Raw genomic sequence first — 14,147 nt, forward strand, 5'->3', positions numbered from 1 at the left:
CATTGCCGGATCCGACATTTAGCTTTTTCTGAATGGTTACCATGGCTTCCGGGAGGCTAAAGTCCTGGCAGCCATGGTAAAGTGTAGTGGGGAGCGGGGGAGCAGCATACTTACCGTCCGTGCGGCTCCCGGGGCGCTCCAGAGTGACGTCAGGGCGCCCCAAGCGCATGGATCACGTGATCGCATGGCACGTCATCCATGCGCATGGGGCGCTCTGACGTCACTCTGGAGCGCCTCGGGAGCCGTGCGGACTGTAAGTATACCGCTCCCCCACTCCTACTATGGCAACCAGGACTTTAATAGCGTCCTGGCTGCCATAGTAACACTGAACGCATCAGTTCACTTGCGTTTTTCCGGATCCGGCGTGTAATTCCGGCAAGTGGAGTACACGCCTGATCCGGACAACGCAAGTGTGAAAGAGGCCTAAATTTTGGAACTATACAGATAAAAAAAAAATCAGCAACGAAATCAAACTAAAAATGTGAAGCAGAAAATGTATTGTAAAGGTAAAAATCTATGTAGCCTCGAACTAAAAATCTGTATCCATTAAACAAACACTATCCATATATCTAAGTTCATTAACATATTAGATGTTCTGGCCATTAAGTGGTTAAAATAATCTGGCCTTCATCCTGGAAGAGTATTGTGATGCATAGAATGTCCTAGGACACTGGGCCTACAGCTGTTATGTCACTGGATGATATCACAATGATGAATTTGTAAAGGTGTGACTATGTTGGATGCACACAACTTCAGAAAGAAGATTGGACACCATCATGAGGATTCATGGGCATCGGCGCTCTGTTGATCCAGTGCTCCAGACTAAAAAAAATACCTAGTAGCCATTGGCTCCTGAACTGAAAAATTTAGGAGCCAAATAAAATTTTTAGTTGCAAAAATCGAAACCAAATCAAAATTTTGGTATCGTGACAACGCTACGCCGATCAGATTGGCATAGGGTTGTTTTGATACCAAAATTTTGATTCGCTTTCGTCACCATAAAAAAGTATTGCGATACTCAATACTGCGCAAAAAAAACCTAAAAAAAACACCAAAAAAAGCCGCGTGCATTTCGCATTTTATGAAACATTCGGCCCATAATAGAACAGTCCTATCCTATTTTTTGGGGTGACAAGGTGACTAAAAAATGGTGAATGCTCACCGCATAGGAGATATTTTTTAATAATTTAATAGTTTGGACAGCGCTATGTAATATGTTTAATTATTGTTTATATATTTTATATGTAAAATTGGGAAAGGCGGGATTTAAACGTAATATTTTAGGGTACTTTCACACTAGCGTTTTTCTTTTCCGGCATAGAGTTCCGTCACAGGGGCTCTATACCGGAAAAGAACTGATCAGGCATATCCCCATGCATTCTGAATGGAGAGTAATCCGTTCAGGATGCATCAGGATGTCTTCAGTTCAGTCATTTTGACTGATCAGGCAAAAGATAAAACCGCAGCATGCTACGGTTTTATCTCCGGCGAAAAAAACTGAAGATTTGCCTGAATGCCGGATCCAGCATTTTTTCCCATAGGAATGTATTAGTGCCGAATCTGGCATTCAAAATACCGGAATGCACCCGCACTAAATCCGGACCCATTCACTTCTATGGGGCTGTGCACATGAGGGGTGATTTTCACACATACAGACGTGGACAAAATTGTTGGTACCCTTTGGTCAATGAAAGAAAAAGTCACAATGGTCACAGAAATAACTTTAATCTGACAAAAGTAATAATAAATTAAAATTCTATAAATGTTAACCAATGAAAGTCAGACATTGTTTTTCAACCATGCTTCAACAGAATTATGTAAAAAAATAAACTCATGAAACAGGCATGGACAAAAATGATGGTACCCCTAGAAAACACAGAACATAATGTGACCAAAGGGACATGTTAATTCAAGGTGTGTCCACTAATTAGCATCACAGGTGTCTACAACCTTGTAATCAGCCATTGGGCCTATATATATGGCTCCAGGTAATCACTGTGTTGTTTGGTGATATGGTGTGTACCACACTCGACATGGACCAGAGGAAGCAAAGGAAAGAGCTGTCTCAAGAGATCAGAAAGAAAATTATAGACAAGCATGTTAAAGGTAAAGGCTATAAGACCATCTCCAAGCAACTAGATGTTCCTGTGAGTACAGTTGCACATATTATTCATAAGTTTAAGATCCATGGGACTGTAGCCAACCTCCCTGGACGTGGCCGCAGGAGGAAAATTGATGACAAATCTAAGAGACGGATAATCTGAATGGTAACAAAAGAGCCTAGAAAGACTTCTAAAGAGATTCAAGGTGAACTTCATGCTCAAGGAACATCAGTGTCAGATCGCACCATCCGTCGTTGTTTGAGCCAAAGTGGACTACATGGGAGACGACCAAGGAGGACACCATTGTTGAAAACGAATCATAAAAAAGCAAGACTGGAATATGCCAAACTACATGTTGACAAGCCACAAAGCTTCTGGGAGAATGTCCTGTGGACAGATGAGACAAAAATCGAAGTTTTTGCCAAGGCACATCAGCTGTATGTTCACAGACGAAAAAATGAAGCATATCAAGAAAAGAACACTGTCCCTACTGTGAAACATGGAGGAGGCTCTGTTATGTTCTGGGGCTGCTTTGCTGCGTCTGGCACAGGGTGTCTTGAATCTGTGCAGGGTACAATGAAATCTCAAGACTATCAAGGAATTCTAGAGAGAAATGTACTAGCCAGTGTCAGAAAGCTTGGTCTCAGTCGCAGGTCATGGGTCTTGCAACAGGACAATGACCCAAAACACACCGCTAAAAACACCCAAGAATGGCTAAGAGGAAAAAATTGGACTATTCTAAAGTGGCCTTCTATGAGCCCTGACCTCAATCCTATTGAGCATCTTTGGAAGGAGCTGAAACATGCAGTCTGGAAAAGGCACCCTTCAAACCGGACACAACTGGAGCAGTTTGCTCATGAGGAGTGGGCCAAAATACCTGCTGAGAGGTGCAGATGTCTCATTGACAGTTACAGGAAGCGTTTGATTGCAGTGATTGCCTCAAAAGGTTGCGCAACAAAATATTAAGTTAGGGGTACCATCATTTTTGTCCATGCCTGTTTCATGAGTTTATTTTTTTACATAATTCTGTTGAAGCATGGTTGAAAAACAATGTCTGACTTTCATTGGTTAACATTTATAGAATTTTAATTTATTATTACTTTTGTCAGATTAAAGTTATTTCTGTGACCATTGTGACTTTTTCTTTCATTGACCAAAGGGTACCAACAATTTTGTCCACGTCTGTAACTTGTGCTTTGCGTGAAAATCGCAGCATGCTATATGTTGTGTGTTTTTCATGCAACGCAGGCCCCATAGAAGCTAATGGGGCTGTGTGAAAATCGCATAGCATCCGCAAGCAAGTGCGGATGCGGTGCGATTTTCACTCATGGTTGCTAGGATGAAAGTCTATTCACTGTATTATTTTCCCTTATAACATGGTTATAAGGGAAAATAATAGCATTCTTTAATACAGAATGCATAGTAGAAGGTCAATATAATAAACATTGGTGGCGCAGTGCGCCCCCCCCAACACCCCAGTATAATAAACATTGGTGGCGCAGTGTGCCCCCCTCAATACAATAAACATTGGTGGCGCAGTGCGACCCCCCAACACCCCAGTAGGATAAACATTGGTGGTGCAGTGCGCCCCCCCAATATAAGAAACATTGGTGGCGCAGTGCGCCCCCAACACCCCAGTATAATAAACATTGGTGGCGCAGTGTGCCCCCTCAATATAATAAACATTGGTTGCGCAGTGCGCACCCCCCAACACCCCAGTATAATAAACATTGGTGGCGCAGTGTGCCCCCCCTCAATATAATAAACATTGGTGGCGCAGTGCGCACCCCCCCAAACACCCCAGTATAATAAACATTGGGGGGCGCAGTGTGCCCCCCCTCAATATAATAAACATTGGTGGCGCAGTGCGCACCCCCCCAACACCCCAGTATAATAAACATTGGTGGCGCAGTGCGCCCCCCCCCCCTCAATATAATGAACATTGGTGGCGCAGTGGGCAGTGCCAATGAGGGTTAAAAAATAAAAAAAATAATTAACTCACCTCCTCCAATTGATCGTCTCATGTTCTTTCTTCAGGACCTGTCAAAGGACCTGTGGTGACATCACTGTGCTCATCACATGATACATCACATGATTCATCACCATGGTATTGGACCATGTGATGAGCTCAGTGACGTCACCACAGGTCCTGAAGAAAGAACAGGAGACCGGCAGCTACGCGATCAACTGAAGGAGGTGAGTTAATTTTTTTTAATTTTTTTTTAACCCCTCATTGGCACTTCCTACTGAGCCACCAATGTTTCTTATATTGGTGGGGGGGGGGGGGGGGGGCGCACTGTGCCACCAATGTTTCTTATACTGGGGTGTTGGGGGGGCACACTGTGCCACCAATGTTTCTTATACTGGGGTGTTGGGGGGGCGCACTGTGCCACCAATGTTTCTTATACTGGGGTGTTGGGGGGGGCACACTGTGCCACCAATGTTTCTTATACTGGGGTGTTGGGGGGGGCACACTGTGCCACCAATGTTTCTTATACTGGGGTGTTGGGGGGGCACACTGTACAGGGAGTCTAAGAAAGAATCGAATGAGTCACTAAGTCGGATCTTTAGATTCTTTTAACCTGAGACTCATTCGATTCTTTGACTCCCTGTACTTGTGTCAGTGACTAAGAGCTGCTAGTGCTTGCCTTGCCTCAGCTCTGATTGGTTGATGGGCGGGGAGGGGAGGGGCTGGCAGAAGCAGCTTCCACTCTAGGATCAGATTACACTCCTCCCGAGTCCCTCCCCTCCCTGCTGCCAGCGGCTCTGCTATTGTCTGTGTGCTGTGACTCACTGCCTCAGACTGAGAAGAACATCAGCGGCGGCGGGGCAGAGAACCATCAGCTCCTGTGCCCGCCGCTGTATTCAACTGCAGAGCTGCGGCAGCGGGTCTAGTCGCAAATGGCGACAAGACTAAAAAGTCTTGTCGCCATTTGTAAATTCTAAGTTGCATTGGCGACCATTTTGGTCGCCATCTGGAGCCCTGTGATCGGCGGCTGCTGGTCAACTATATCTCATCCTGCATGTCGATTGGCTCATTCCTTCTGACCCGATTCAGGAAATGGAATCAAAAATGGAGAACTCTAATGAGGAACTCCAGCTTCCTGGCCAAGAAATAAACCATTATGACACAGGCCAGGAGCTTCTTCAGGTCAGTTGCCTTCAGAAGTAAAATCCACGACATCCGCCATGACACAGCTGAAAAGACACCAACCAATTTTATTGCTGATCCAAAAGTTGCACATGAGGGACCCCTAATACCACAAGGCATGTCCCTGGGAGAAAAAACAGAAAGTCAGAAACCCCCACAAAAAAGACCCTGGAATTCTGATGCTTTGGATCCATTTCTTGTCAACAAAGAACCACCTGCTAAAAAAAAACACCAAAGAGCTGTAAGCGACGATGTAATAAAAAGACTCATCAAAAACAAAACATAGCTGTGAAGGATTAAGTCTCTTTAAATTTTTTTAGGAAATTTATATACATGTTATACATGATATATTTTATACTTTCTTTTTATTATGGTTTAGTGTAAAATTATGACCAACTATGCACTTTATTTTGCACCTTGGTACTATATTCTGAGACAAATGTATTTTCCTTATATGGCGATTGAAACGGCAATAGCGCCCCGATATCACCAAGATTTTATACATTTTTGAGGACAATATAATGGGTTAATAAATTGATTAAATTCCCACTAAGATTATCCCCCAAATAGTCTGTGATTTAAATATAACATATATGTCCTCCCAAATAGCGATATGGGCAAGTTGCCCCTTACCAAAATGGCGCCAGTGTTATTCTGTGGCCGTTTGACCTCTAGCTATCAATGTCATAGATTGCTAGCCTTTTAGGCTGGAAGGAGGCTTTATTGTGGGCAGTTTGGAACTCGTCCGCCTCTTCTGAGCATAGGGAGAAAGTCGGGCAGCCGCTTGTGATCCTGACATTGCGAGTCACGTGATCGGATTGATCACGTAATCGCGAATTGGAATAGGATGAATTGACTAATTAGATGGGGTATAAATAGAATGTGCTTTAGACGGTAGGGTACGCCCCCAAGAAGAAGCGAGGCGAAACGCGCGTCGGGGTTGGTGTTCCCTCCTGGTCTGCATTTGTCTTCTCTGCTACATTGCACAATTGTTAATAACCTTTGCTTTGTATTATTTTGTATGTTTCACCGACTATGGTCTACTCAGGGTTATTCCCTGTTGGGACTTTTTCAAATGTATTTATGGATTAGCATTGATTTTATTAAGTTGTGCAATACCATCTGTATAAGGCCTCATGCACACGACCGTTGTGTGCACCCGTGGCCGTTGTGCCGTTAGACGTTTTTTTCTGCGGCTCCATTGACTTTCAATGGGTCCGTTGAAAACTCGGCTTGTACACCGTTTTTACACCGCGCCCGTGACCCGTGTTTCTAGGCCGTGAAAAAAATATAACCTGTCCTATTTTTTTCACGGCTAACGGATCGCGGCCCCATTCAAGTCAATGGGGCCGTTAAAACGCGTTTGCACACCCGTTTGACCGTCCGCACCCGTTTTATTTATTTCATTTGCCATGGGCACTCTGTCTGGCAAAAGTTGTGGCAATAAATTGAAAAAAAAAATATGTACAGGAAGTTTAGGGTCACAGGTTATGCTAATTTCTAGCCACCTGTGTCTGGAAGCTTCTCTCTGTGTGGTGAGGCAGCCATTAATTTCCCTGACAAAATGCCTAGGTGGAATGTTGAGAAATTAATCACCCTGGTCCAGGAGAGGCCTGAGATTTGGGATACCCGCAGCAATCTGTATCTGGATCGTACCAGAAAGGATGCTGCGTGGGAGCAGGTGGCCCGTAGCCTCCGCAGGAACGATTGGGCCAAAGCAGATAGCAGAGGCCGTGCTGACTTAGGTAAGTGTAGAGCAATGTAGTTGTGCTGTGCGTGCCCTCTGGATGGCAACCAGATTTTGTTTTTAACCCTGAGTTCCCAATAGTGTTTTCTGTGCGGTTCAGCTTCATTTTCCAAAAAGGGCTGAACATGCTTTGTTAAAGTGACGTCTATACATTACCATACAACACCATTTCAATGTGTAAATGGCTGTCCCACCCTTTGCTCCAGCATACAGTTCTCATGTTTATAATCACATGTTTGTGTCCTTTTTGTCCCAGACACATGTCCTTGTATTTGAGCATCTTCGAGTTGTGCCCTACACTTTTTTTTTTATAAAGTTCGGGCCACAAGGCTTACACGACTAGTCTCCTCCATCTTGTTCGTCTGCATTAGTATCCAGACACCTGCTGGACTGTACCATGTGCTGTTTATTCTGTCCTTTTTTGTTGGTACCTTGTTATTCCCTATTTGCTCCCTTTTTTGTAAAATGACATTTTATGCTGGCTTGTTTGGATCTTTTTTAATTTATTTTTTTTTTTTGGTTCATTATGAACAGTGAAACAAACAAAAACACGGTGGGCCAGTTGCCGGGACCAATTTCGGCGTCAGGTCTCCAGCAAGGGCCATAGTGGAGAGGGTCCCTCCCGGAAGAGACCGTATATCTACACTGCCCAGTTGCAGTTTCTCAAACCCGTTATGGACTTGAGGCCGTAAGTAATTTATGATTTGTTGAGCCATTTCTCATTGTGCTTAATCTTTCAATTGTGTATGCCTCACCTAATGTGTACACGAAAGTAATGGGTTCATTTGTGTTGTACTTTGGAAGGCATATACTTTCTGGGGGCCTGCCATGTACAAAATGACACAATCCCACATTTTGAGAAGGCACACGCCAAGCATGCCTGAATAGCTGTAAGTTAACCAGTCCTGCTTGGAGTTGTCGTTGTGCATCAGATGGTGGGCAATCAGTTTGCACATGCCTGGGGTTGGTTGTGTCCATCACTTTATGTGGAAGAGTCACACCTGTCAATCCCGCTGCTGAGCTGTATGATGAGACGACACGTGTAGTGCGCATATAGCACCCCCCTCTCTGTTTGGTTCCTGCTGCATCAATTTTGGGCAGGTCCCAGAACATAGATGTTTGGAATATTGAAAGAATTTCACAAACGACAAGCCACGTGCGCTCTGCACGCATTATCTCATCATACAGATGTTCTGCGTGTTTGGCTCCTGTTGTTCTTACACCACGATAATCTTTGGAACTTTTCATAGGGATATGTCATTTATACCTCAAAATGTGGATGTCTCCCGTTTTGATGCGAGTCCTGATTATTATATCAGTTTTGACATTAGCGGGTGCTTTTAGAGTTCCCATATAGATCCCTTTTTTTTACAGACATGTCGGAATTTGATACCCATTTGGTATTGCCCACGTCATTTACATTGCTTTCAATGTATGGCACCAGGACCAACATTGATTCCTTGGTTTGTTCGTGTACATTGAAAAAAAAACCGAATCCTATGATAATGGTTTAAAATGATGTTCTTTCTAGGCTTGACCAGCCGTCTCAGAATGACTGCTCTCATCATGCACAATTGTGGCCCAGTACATGTTATTAGTTAGCCGTAAAAGAAGTTCAACCAGTTAGACCCTACGTCTTGTATGTTGGTATGGTTGAAGCAGGCCACATACTGGTGAGATGGCGTCAATATCCGCACTGGTTTTGTGCCTGGAATGAGTATTCCTCTTCTTTCGCTGGACTGCTTCAACCAGCAAACCATGTTTTACCATTACCTTACCATTAGCGCTTTACCAGTTGGGACCCATCTTGCCCTATATATTGGAAATACATTCAGAATTGCACTGTTCACATAGAAGCATGTGTTTATTGCGTATTCTCTTTCATTATGTTGTATGGAGCCACTCCATATATATAGTGTATGTATACGGCTGATAACACCTAATATCACTGTTGATTTTCTGAAAAGTTTGGAAAGAAATATCTAATTGAGTTTTTACATGTGAAAAACAGTACTGTGGACAGTCTGGAACCCTCTGAGGAGTCTTCTTCGGATGGGAGTGAAACTCCCGCTCTACTTTCACCTGCAAGAAGTCCCGAACCGACGCCAGCAGAGGACCCGGAGGATTCTTCTCAGGGCCGTCAACAACAACCACTCTCCAGTCCACCCCGTGTCAGGCAGCCGCAGCCAAGACGCCGCCGCCAAGTCCCTCCCTCCACCTCTGTGCCAGAGAGTCGGGAGGTTATTGACGCACGCGTCATTGATTTTCTGGCACAGAGGCGGAGTGACGGAGTGGAGGAGAAAATGCTTCGGGGATTAGGGCCCCTGATGAAGAAAGTGCCGGAAGAAGAATACAATGTGTGCGTGGCTTCAATTGCGGTAGTATTGAGGCTGTTTGCAATCCCAAATCATGGGGACATTCTGGGTCGATTAAATAGCTGGAGGAAGGATCTGGAAAGTGAGGGGCAACCCCAAATGGCCGGACAATTTCCAGTTGAAAGGCAACCGACGCAGGCGCCTTCTTATGCACCACAACCCCAGTACGGGCCACCCCATGGCCATATGCAAGGGCCAGCACAGGCCATTTACCAGGGCAGTTTGCCCACTGTCCCACCACAGCAGGCTCAGGGAAGGCCACGGTCCTCCTTTCCAGCAGGGTCTTTTACTCAGGACCTGTTTGAGTTGTAATTTTATTTTTTGGTGTTTGTTTTTCAGTGGAAAATTTGATTGTTGTGTTTTTTTTTAAAACAATGTTGTACCTTACCTGTTTCGGTGCAGAATAGTTTCTGAAAAAATTATTTGGTGCACCCAAAATGTGTCTGTTTTTTTTAAAAAACATTCCACAAACCATTGACCTTCTCATTTTGTCTATCATGCCAAAAAACACATGCACAGTATCTCCAAATGCAACACTTTATTAAGATGCACCGCACCTTTAAATTTAATTACTTTCAAGATGAGGTATTAGAAAATTTTATGGACAAAATACTCGAAGTTTAAAGATGAAATAGTCTAACTAAATTTAGACCAAAGCATCATTTAAATTAATGTGTAGATCGAATAAAATATGCGAAGTCCACAAAATCTCAGCCCGCAAGCCCACGTCAAGGGTCCTCATTGCCTTGCGAGTCCCTACACTCCACTAATACAATAATTTCAAGTGATCTATCTAGAAAATAACAAAAAACTAACGAGCCCAGAAGATTTCAAAAACTGCCACGAATAGCGTCGCTCTGCCATGGCAAGGACCCCTCTGGGCTGGGAAAGTAGTCTGCAAAGAGTTCACGAACTGCAATGCCTGCAGTCCCTGGTCGTCTATGCAGGGTCCTTTCCAAGCCCAAATCTGAAGACGTTGGAAGATCTTCCAAGTCTACAGAAGAGGAAGCCTCGTGAATCCTGGTGAAGTTGTGCAGAACAACACAAGCTTGAATCACCAGGGTAGCATTCTCCGGATCCATCTGTATGGATGACAAAAACACCCTCCACTTGCTAGAGAGTATCCCGAAAGCGCACTCCACATACCGACGGGCACGAGTCAACCGGTAGTTGAAGATACGCCTCCTGACATCCAAACCACGCTTTGGAAAGGGCCGCATAACATGTGGAGTCAATGCAAACCCTTCATCCGCCACGATGACAAATGGAGCCGGCGGACCTGCTTATCCGGGCAGTGTTCTGGACTCGGGCAGGGCAAGCTGGTTGGCATGAAGCCGCTCACCCATTCTAGAAGCACTAAAGATGCGAGCATCCGCAGTGCTTCCATAGGACCCGATATCTACCATTATAAACCGGTAATGACTGTCAGCAACTGCCATCAGCACTACCGAGAAAAACTGTTTATAATTGAAGTACCGGCTCCCAGAGTGTGGCGGCTTCTTCACACGGATGTGCTTGCCATCCATTGCCCCAATGCAGTTTGGGAACTGCGCAGAATTTTGAAAGCCCTCAGCGATCCGAAGCCAATCGTCCACCTTGGGCTGCGGCATCACCGTCTCTCGGAGTTGCTGCCAGATGACATGGCAAGTGTGTCGAACAATTCTCGAGATCGTGGAGGTTCCTAATAGAAACTCGAAATGCAGGGATGCAAAAGAGTTCCCAGTGGCAAGGAATCTGTTGAGAGAAACAAAAAAAAAAAAGTAACGGAACAACAGAGTCTGGATTCCTTAACAACGTTCTATACACTACATGATTTTAAACCACACTATGTCTCGTGGAGCGTAACCTATGGGAAGGGCCTCTCTGTGTGCGCCCACACCCATTGTAAATTCGAGGGTTATCAAATATACACCCTAGACTTTACATAGCATTGATCTGCCGAAAGCACACAATTCAAGCGACAGGCAGCATGGAATTAATTCATGCATTGTCTAGCAAATGGTTAAAAACCAAAAGGCACAACTATATTGTACTACAGTATTCATGCAAAATTGACTGGTGTGCTTTTGGCAGTAAAGTAGACAAATGATGGATGACCAGTCGCAACTCTGTCTGAAAACGGCTTTCCATCACTGCACCATGTCCATGGTTGCTTAAACTAAATTATATTGGCAATGGGGAATACAAAGCATACCAAAGCATCATTTGGGGTGGGGGCAGTACTAGCACTAATTTTTAACATAAACAGTGTTTCTACCCTTTGGAAAATGCAGATAGTCATGTGCAAGGTTAGAAATCTGCGACCAATAGGCATTATGTGAACGTTCCAAGGAAATCTGAGGGGTTGGCAGCAGCACAATCCCCTAAAAAAGTGAACAGACTGGGATATAGACTTCTAATAGGGTGGTACACGCCGATAGAGAACCTGACAGAGTGACCCAGTTCTTTCACACACTCCAAAACACAAACGCAGAAACCTGTATTTGTGCAAAATTGTCTAGATGCCAAAAAAGGCATGTAACAGCCTGCAGTAACATGGCTGAGTGACTGACTAAAAACACAATTTTAAACAAACTACAGGCGAATGGCGAGAAATCATGGAGTGTCTGGAGCCCTTTAGATGAACACACGTTTTCAAGCTGCTAAAATAAACCTAACCCCCAAAAAAAGAATCATATGTCGCAGGTTTTCAAGAGGTTAAATAAAAAAATACACCCCCCAATAAAAATAGGATTAAAAAAGAAGGTGACTTCAGGAAACAGTAGCACATGTCTCACAGCAGCCATTTTCAAGCACATGTTCCCCCTGACACAAGCACTGCACATTACTGGTGCAACTTTACAAGTACTATACTGCTTACCTCAACGTGACGATGAGCCTTTCCTCTGGAGTAATGCTGCGCCTCATATTGGTGTCCATAAAGGTAAGGACAGTACGTAGAGACGACAGCAAGCGATCAAATGTACCCACTGACATCCGACAGAAGGCAAAGAACTTCTCTGGATGCAGCCGCAGATCTTGGTAGCGGGTATGGAAGTGTCCTTTCCGGTAGCGTTGGGAAACAATCGGATGGACCCAAAAACGTTGCCTTCTAGTCGGTTCATTATTCAACAAAGGAGGGCGCGGACCCCATTGCCGAGAAACGAGCCAATGCAGCAAGACCTCTTCCTCTGAATCAGACATGGTGATACAGCAAAGAGAGCAGCCAAAATAACCTCTGTACTCTGGAAAGACTACAGAAAATGGCCACCAATGCATACTCAGGTGCCCCTGATTTATACCAGTATCCTGGGTGGAGATATTAAAATGCCATTTTTTTAACCATTCCAGGATTTCTGACGGGCCGCAAAAAAAACGGTAACACGGACACACGGAAGCGCAACGGAAGCAAAAACGGCCACGGATCACGGAACTACATTTTGCGGGATGCAAAAAAATACTGTCGTGTGCATGAGGCCTAATTTGGATGATTACTTGATATTGCACATCCTCTGAAGATTTAAGTATATGGTCCTGTGTGCCTGAGGGGGAGCTTTTTTGTCATAGCACTTCATGTATTACTGCTATTTTTTTAATTATGATATTTGTTATGTGTTGTATGAATTTATATCAATAAATTATGATGTTACATTATATGTGTGTTTTCAAGTATTTGGTGAGCTTTTGTATAGTGTCACACATATTCAACTATTTATGGTTGTTCTTAATATTGGTTGTTCTAACTTCCTGTATTCTTACAGAAGATTTGTTCCTAATAAGGAACATGGATTTCCAATCACGTGATCCATCCTGGTCATCCCAGGTTGATACAGTTTTTGCAGGAGGTGCTGAGGCGGGCGACGACCCGGGTCAGAGGAGCACTATTGAGTTGAGAGCACAATTGCATGATTTTTCTAATTTTATGTAGTAAAGTCATGATTTTATAAAAGACACGGAGGCGAGTATTGCTATCGCTTTCTTTACTGAGAACCAATAGCAGCAAAGAAAAAACACATGTGATACAGAACGCTGGAAACCAGCCCCTCCCCTCACAGCCCTAGTATATTAGTCCAGTAAGCCGTAAGCCCATCCTCTTTCTTTGGTTAACGGCACCCAACAGGAACTCGAGGACCCATGAGAATTCTTCTAACCGTTGAAGTCTCATCGTCCAACAACAATGACTCATTGGCCCAAAAGCAAGAAGCAGGGAGGAATCATGACTTTAAATGGGAAAAATGATGTAGATTTTAAAAAACAAATATATAGCACTATATCGAATATATTAGTTTTTTCAAATATTCGTAATATTCTTAAACAAGAATATATAGCAATATAGCAAATATTCAAAAAAAATAATATAGAGCAATTTAGCTAATATAGTGCTATAATCTTCTTTGTCTAATAGTTGTAATTTTTTCTCATCTGAAGTTCAGATGGGAAAAAAATTACAACTATAAAAAAATAAGATTATAGCACTATATTAGCTAAATTGCTCTACATTCTTTTTTTTTCAAATATTCGCTGTATTGTTATATATTCTTGTTTTAGAATATTACGAATATTTGAAAAAACAAATATATTTGATATAGTGCTATGACTCATTGGCCCACAAGCAAGAAGCAGGGAGGAATCATGTTTTTGCTCGGCAATTGAAAAGTTCAAATTACGAAAATTTGCATATTACGCGATCATTACCTTTTCGAGTAAAAAAAATCGTAGAATATAACAAATATTCGAATTCGCTAATATTCTACAAAATGTTTGCAAAATATTGCGAATTCGAATATGACCCC

This window comes from Bufo gargarizans, chromosome 3 (assembly GCF_014858855.1).
Source record: "Bufo gargarizans isolate SCDJY-AF-19 chromosome 3, ASM1485885v1, whole genome shotgun sequence".
NCBI lineage: Eukaryota > Metazoa > Chordata > Amphibia > Anura > Bufonidae > Bufo > Bufo gargarizans.